The sequence below is a fragment of the Asparagus officinalis genome, chromosome 4, assembly GCF_001876935.1.
Source record: "Asparagus officinalis chromosome 4, Aspof.V1, whole genome shotgun sequence".
In the NCBI taxonomy this organism is placed as follows: domain Eukaryota; kingdom Viridiplantae; phylum Streptophyta; class Magnoliopsida; order Asparagales; family Asparagaceae; genus Asparagus; species Asparagus officinalis.
The window spans coordinates 19,885,227-19,893,741 of record NC_033797.1 but is presented as its reverse complement, the minus strand read 5'-3'; positions in this window follow the sequence as shown (position 1 = coordinate 19,893,741).

The following is an 8,515-nucleotide window of genomic DNA, read 5'->3' as shown; positions in this document are numbered from 1 at the left end:
CCAACTTGTTGTGTCCAGTACGAACTCAATCCATAACAAGTCGAGAACCCAAACGAGAGTCCAAACAATCTCACCCCATCAACTAATCCAAACCGGCTGCATCTGAAAGACTGCCTACGTATCCTCTTGCCCAAGGAATCAAGCTGAACGTAGTTCACCCAAATGGCCGCCAACGGCCTCAACAATCACGAATGTGCAACAAGCTTCTACAATGATCAAACTTGTTGCTCGGAACCACCTTAGTGAGCATATCTGCTGGATTATCCTTCGTGTGGACTTTCATAATTTCCACATCGCCATCTTCAAGAACATCCCGAACGAAGTGATAACGAACGTCAATGTGCTTCGTCCTCGCATGAAAAACCTGATTCTTCGCCAAATAGATAGCACTCATGCTATCACAATGAATAGTGACGGACCTCTGCGATATACCAAGTTCCTCCAAAAGTCCTTGAAGCCAAATAGCCTCCTTCACAGCCTCCGTAACCACCATATACTCTGCCTCCGTCGTAGACAAAGCTACCGTCGACTGTAAGGTGCATCTCCAACACACCGGCGTACGGGTTAAAGTGAACACATACCCCGTCGTAGACCGGCGCTTATCCAAATCCCCGGCATAATCCGAATCAACATAGTCAATGCATAACTGCCCACCTGTAGCGTCCCGCTCATAAACTAAACCAACATTGAGCGTACCTCGAATGTACCTCAAAATCCATTTCACGGCGTCCCAATGACCCACTCCTAGATCATGCATGTATCTCGAAACCATGCTTACCGCCTGTGACAAATCGGCGTCCCAATGACCCACTCCTAGATCATGCATGTATCTCGAAACCATGCTTACCGCCTGTGACAAATCTAGTCTCGTACATACCATTGCATACATTAAGCTCCCAACTGCGCTCGCATATGGAGTCTTCGACATCAACTAACGATCTTCAACTGACTTCGGTGAAAGACCAGCAGAAAGCTTCAAATGGGCTCCCAAAGGTACACCAACTGGCTTCGTATCCATGCTAACATGGAACCGCTGTAGAACCTTCTTCAAATAAGCCACCTGTGTCAAACAAATTCTGTCCTTCTTCTTGTCTCTGCCGATCTCCATCCCTAAAATGCGCTTCGCCTCGCCCAAGTCCTTCATCTCAAACTCATTCGAAAGCTGAACTTTCAACTCATCTATAGCTGACCTGGAAGTAGAGGCAACCAACATGTCATCGACATAGAGCAACAAATAAATGTACGCACCTCCTTTCAACTTGCGAAAATATACGCAAGGATCAAACTGACTCCGAGTGTACGAATGACCAATCATAAAACCATCGAATCGCCTATACCACTGTCGAGGAGACTGCTTCAAACCGTATAGCGATTTCTTTAATTTGCAAACTAATTTTTCCTTCCCCACAGCTCGGAATCCCAATGGCTGAGTCATATATATTTCTTCATCAAGATCACCATGAAGAAATGCCGTCTTCACATCCAACTGATCTAACTCCAAACCATATTGTGCCACCAAAGCTAGCAGAATCCGAATCGAAGAATGCTTCACCACCGGAGAGAAAACCTCATTATAATCTATTCCTTCCTCCTGTGCATAGCCCTTCGCAACCAACCTAGCATTGAACCTCAATGGAGTGCCCTCAATGCCCTCCTTCTTCGTGTACACCCACTTGCACCCAATCGCCTTCCGCCCCTTTGGAAACTCAACAAGCTCCCATGTATCGTTCTTATGAAGAGATTCCATCTCCTCCTGCATAGCCACCTACCACGAATCAGCCTCCGAACTCTGCTCGGCCTCTCTGAATGTAGTAGGCACTAACTCATCGATACTCTCTACCGGAAGTGCATACGCAACTGTGTCGGTGTCACGCCCCACTTCCCAAAATACCAGGGAATCGGGACGCGAGCAAGCCCGCGACGTATTAAACTGAGAAGAGATAAGTGCTAGACCCCGTCTTCTCAATCTAATACGCTAAGCGTCAAGATATACAAACGAAGGTACAGGTCCCCGATCACAGTAATGAGAATATAATAAACAACTCAGAACCAAAAGATACATATCACAACTGAAATGATCATCCAGACATAATATTCGGGCCAAACATGCCCTTATACAAACTATCTGAATGAAATACTGGAGAATATAAAATACAATGATCAGGCGGAAAAGGAAATGCTACGAAAATAAACTGAAAGGAATAACAAATCCAATGCGAAAAACGATACGATAATAGAAACAACAAAAGAACGTACAACTGAAATCCACAAATCAACATGAAAACACTACTAAATCATGATAACATAAAACATCTAGAATCGATCAGGTAACGAATCATGTAGCTAGCGATCAGTCTAATCATCCAAGTAACAAGGGCATACAATAGATGGAATTAATACCTAAAAATCTACAACTCGAGACGTAGTACGTCGAGCGAAATAATCCAAACAAGGAAACCCTCATGTATATACCATATGTCTCAAATTGTAGATAATTAAATATTAATCCCGATCTATGTATGGAAGGGAGTACAACTGGTCTACATCTCACAAGAATCCATAAATCCTAACCAAAGTGATGACACCGATTCACCTTGTCTCAACAAACCAACCTCAGTGGCGACACCGATCCACTGGTAACAAGTCATGTAACTAACCATCCTATAATAGGTCATTGGTTCATATCTCACACATAGTCAACGTTCATATTATCGGATAACTGACTGTTCACATATCCCCTATGTGCATCTCATCAATTAAATTCAGGAATCAAATTAGCGACACCGATCTACTTTGACCCAACCAATCAGCCCCCAGTGGCGACACCGATCCACTGTGACTCAACAAACCAACAAATCCCAGTGGCGACACTGATCCACTGTGACTCAATAAACCAACCAATCCCAGTGGCGACACCGATCCACTGGTACAAACCTAGAAGATATATCAACAGTCTTATCCGATTACATAAACATAGACTTCCCACCCCAACTCATCTTGTTTTTCTAAGACAACAACACACGAGTCTCTAGGTCCTTCGCACGTCACATAGGTCATTCTAGTCATAAACTACTAACGACTCTCAATACAATCAGGAACAATAAAAGCTGACATGTCAAATGCAGTAAAATAATCACAAACATGAAATGTAATCATGAACCAACAACTACGTACTTCAGAAAATAATTCCTTTCCCAAAATAATTTCTTTTAAAAATTATTTCTCATCAATTATTATTCTAAAATAATTCTTTTTCTCAAAATAAATTATTTTTAAATATTATAAATTCTCCAAAATGATTCTGTTATCAAATAAATTCTTCACTTCATTATCATTATTTCAAAAATACTATTTATCACTTAACTATGATTTAAATTAATATTATTCATCAAACCCACGCAGATAATAACAATTCATAATCTAATCTATGCAACTAATTAACGACAGATATAAATAGGAATTGACGAGTCAAGAGGAGCGGGATCTTGCCTCGGTACAGATCGGATCCGACGTGAGAAGCGGGGTTCGACGGCTCGGCTGACGACGATGACTCGACGGGGGGGCTGATCGGAGTTCGACGAAGGCGAACTAGAGGGCGACGGCAATGGGATCTGAGGTGGTTGGGTCGGCAGTTGCTGTTCGTCGGTGAGGCGGCGAACCAGCCGGAGCCGCCCTTGGCGGCCGGCGGCCGCAGGGGACGCGTAGCCGCGCTCTGGAGGCTCGAGCGTAGACTCAGGGAGCGAGAGGAGCGCTGGAGCAGGGGGAGATGGCCGCTCGGGGAGGCGAACTCCGGTGGGGGTGTACGGGGGCGGCACAGGCCCCGGAGTGCAGCGGGCTTGTTCAAGCGGCTCGACGGACGCGGGGCACGAGGCGACCGTTCCGGGCCCGACCCGGGCGGGCGAGCGTTGGAGGCCGGCTGGCGGCGGGGTTCGTCGGATCCGGAGATTGAGGTCGCGGCGCGACCGAAGGTGGGTGGACGCCTCGCCCGCGGTCGGCCGCCAGCCCGAGCGCGGAGGCGTCGGGCGGGGGCTCGAGCGGGTTCGGTGGCTGGGTGGAGTGTGGGTTTGGAGGTGGTGTTGGCCGGCGTTGCTTGAGGAAGAAGAAGAAGAAGAGGGTTTTCTTGGAGGCTGGTTCACACAAGAAAAGAGGGTAGGAGATGAGGTAGGTTGTAGGTTAATATTATAGGTATATATTTGATAGGGGAGTACGGGTATGATAAGTTTTGTTGTGATTGAGAGAGAGAGAAAAGATTTGATTATGAGGAAAATTTGAGATTTGAGACATAGCAAGGATTTTGTGCATAAAATATGATAGGATTTGATACGGGGAAGGTTGACAAAATATATGGAGAGAGAGAAAGTTTCGGAATTAAAAAGGAATGAGTTTAAGAGTTGCTTAGAAATTGATTTGGGAGGGATTAGGAAATAATTCAAATGAGAAAAATAAGAGAGGGAAAATTCAAAAATCTCACCTAATATTCTGAAATATATTAATAATTAATAATCAACCAAAAATCTTTTTATTAATATTTATATGCTACTGTACTATACTCAAGTTTACATCAATAATAACAAGGTCATTAATAATCTTAATCACCAAATGATCATATATAAAAATCACTAAACCGTAAATTATTATTTAGCAGAATTAAAAATACAAGACTATATATTTTATTATTTATTTATTTTGAAAACTCAAAAAATTCCAGAAATTATGAAAAGTATAATATAATATTTTAATATAATATTTTAAATACTAGAAAATTTTATTTAAATCAAAAATCAAAAATCAGGGTCATTACAGTCGGCATACCGTGTTGGCATCTGTATGTTTCTCCTCTGTCTCCAAACCGCAATTGAATCCTGAACCTGAGCCGTCGGTTCCTGATCCTGCACATTTGTACTCGTATCCTCCGTGTCACCGTCGTGCTCGCCTGGCGTCACCTCAGTCGACACCTACATGTTGAGCTGGTCATAGTCATGTGCTGGCTTTCCCGACCACATCTCCATAGGGGTTTTCCCCTCAATCGCAGATGAAGGCAGCCTATTAATGAGGTGGCTCGCATATGTAAGTGCCTCAGCCCAAAAGATCTTCTCCAAACCACTCTGCGACAATAAGCATCGGATCTTCTCCAGTAAAGACCGATTCAACCTCTCTGCCACCCCATTTTGCTGCGGTGTATGACTAACTGTGAAGTGTCTCTCTATGCCCTCGTCTCGACATAGCTGCTGAAAGGGGTCAGAAGTATACTCACCACCGTTGTCGGATCGCAACGTCTTGATCTTTCTCCCAGTCTGTAGTTCCAATCTCTTCTTCCACTCCACAAACAAATCTAGGACTTCACTCTTCTTCGTCATGGTGTACACCCAACAACGCCTAGAATAGTCATCTATAAAAGTGACGAACTAATGTCGACCACCAAGTGATGCAGTCTTGGTGGGACCCCAAACGTCTGTGTGCACATAGTCCAGGATACCCCTCGTCTGATGAATGGCAATCCCGAACTTCACCTTTGTCTTCTTGCCAAGAACACAGTTCTCACAGAACTCAATCTTCCCACTCTTGGCTCCCTTCAATAGCCCCTGCTTGCACAATGCTTGTAGTGACTTTTCACCTGTGTGCCCCAACCTATAGTGCCAAAGTCTGCTCATGTCCGCTTCTGAAATAGCCTAAGCAACCTGGCCAATCTCGGTGCTTCCCTTCAGATAATACAAATTTCGATTTCGGACTCCCCTCATCACAACCAATGATCCCTTAGTAACCTTCGCTACAGCGTTTTTGAAAGTCACATTGAATCCCTTCTCCTCCAAAGCTCCAACTGAGATAAGATTTTTCTTCAGTTGAGGAACAAATCTCACCTCCTTCAACTCACGGACTACTCCATCATGCATCCTAATCTGTACGGTACTTATCCCACAAACACCACAGGATTGATCATTTCCCATGACAACAACGCCCCCGTCGACTTTCTCAAAAGATGCAAACCAGTCTCGCCTAGGGGTCACATGAAAAGTAGCGCCAGAATTAAGCATCCAATCTGATGCATCCACATGGTTCACCTCCGGAGTAATCAGTAGAGAAAAGCACGAATCATCGGAATCATCGCCTTTCGCAATATTCACCTCATTAGCCTTTGGGCCATTTTTCTTACCATTCTCTTTCTCCTTGAGCTTCGGGCAGTCTATCTTCCAATGTCCCTGCTCCTTGCAGAATGCACATTGGTTCTTTGCTAATTGGTGGCGGCCTCTAAACTTTGACCTTCCTCTATTACCACCTTTCAGATATGGGCTTCTCCCTCTCGTCGACAAGGCCTCGCCTGAAGTGCTAGCACGGGAAGTCTCCTTGTCCTTCCTCCTCAAATCATAATTGGTTAAAGCGTTAGTCACTTCACTATAGCTGATAGAAGATCTCCCGTTCAACAAAGTGAGCACGAATGTATCATACTCCTCATCCGGTAAGGAGCCCAACAAAATAATCGCCTTGTACTCATCCGATATCTTCTCATCAACATTCGCCAAGTCCGACAACAACTTAGTGTAGTTGTTCACATGAGCCGCTAGCGAGGTGCCTCTGGACATCTGAAATCTGAAGAGTCTTCGCAGCAAGTACAACCTGTTCTCAACACTCTTCGTGAGATACTTGTTGTTGAGAATTTCCCACATCTTCATTGCATACGTCACCCTAATCACATCATATTTCAGTTCCTGTTCCAAACAAGACCTGATCACCCCACACGCGTTCCTATTCATTTTCTTCCATATCGCCTCATCATATTTAGGTGGCCTCTCATGGACCATGATGGTCTCTTCCAAATTCTGAGCATTGAGCGCATCCTGTACGTCGCTCATCCACAAACCAAAGTTGATTTTGCCACCATACTTCACCACACTAATCTTAGTGTTCTGAAAACCAACTTGTATTGTACTCGCCATCGATTTGCTGCTTTCACCTTCTTCTCCCATTGCGAACTAACTCCAAATTGTAGAGAAAGAACAAATTTGATAGAAATTAGGAACCACCCAACTGAACCCTAGAGTGGATTCCAAATAGATTTCCTAACCACACGAGGAAAGCGAAATCTCAAACGGCAACTCCTAATGCTATCTCCACCGAAGCCGAGAACTCCAAGAACCAAGCTTCACACAAAAAATCTTCCTCCACCAAACTACAAAACACCCTAGATCTCACACAAAAGCAGTACAACCAATTTGTATGTGGTTCGGCAAATTGCCTACGTCCACGGGGCAAGGAGAGGGGAGATCCACTAATAGAGGGAGAGAATACAACTAGGGTTTACAATCACTCTCAATCTAAACCCTCAAACAAACTCTCAAATCCCTCACAATATCTCTCTACAAAAGGATGTACAAAAACCAAAGAAATAGGCCTCTGCCTTTTCTTTTGCATAGCCGCACACAAAGAGATTTCTCCAGCCGCAAAAACCAAATCGTTGCACACCTCCTTCGCACAAAACCCTAGGAACAGTATTTGTTCCTTTATATAACCGGAGAATCCTGCATGCTTGTGGCTAAAACGAACTTGGGCCAGCGGTTAAAATCAAAATTCGTCCACGTAAAACCGCGTTAAAGAAATGCATGGGAAGGTTAAGTTCACGTGGGTCTGGCCCACCACCCACTCATTCACAACCACTCGAATGTCTGCATCTTTCTCATCATTGCCCCTTTACGGTGTAATGGGAGTTTTCCGAAACTTTAGAGCAAGTGCAGTAGCCTCCCAAGAAGGCTCCTGAGTCCTATGTGGCAAGAAAAATCTCCCAAGACCTTCCAACAAGCTCCCAAGGAAGCTCTTGAAGTGCCGAACAACAGCGATATGCTCTGATACCACTTGTTGTGACAGACGGCGGCGCCGAGGAACCAAAACAAACGCCGATCAAAGAAGGCCAAAAACAATCAAATATCAATGCACAAACCCAAACACCAATTTTAACGTGGTTCAGCAATTACCTACGTCCACGGGGCAAGAAGGGGGAGGGTTTCCACTAATAGAGAAGGAGAGTACAAATTGAGATTACAAATCGCTCAAACGAACCAACTAATCTCACCAACAAATCTCTCAACCTCTCAACCAATAACCCTAACCAATAGCTCAGAAAGATCTCTCTTTTCTGTGCTCCAAAATCCTCAAATATGCTCCTACAAAACCCTCAAATCGTATTGGTATTTATACCAAAACAGAAACCCAAACAGACTGCAAATAGGAACCTGAACTTTCCAAAAAACCCGTCGTAAGTCGACTTATCAGTCTGCATAAGTCGACTTGGCAAAGCGAAAAACGACAACTGGAGAAGAGTTCATAAGTCGACTTATCAGACCTGATAAGTCGACTTGCCAGAGCCCAAAATCAACAATCCACAGCAGATCGTAAGTCGACTTACGACACAAACATAAGTCGACTTACCATAAGTCGACTTATGCCTGTGCATGAGTCGACTTATGACCAAAAATCTGCTTTTTTCAAGTTCTTCTCCACAGCTCTCAAGTCCTAGTTGGCGGTG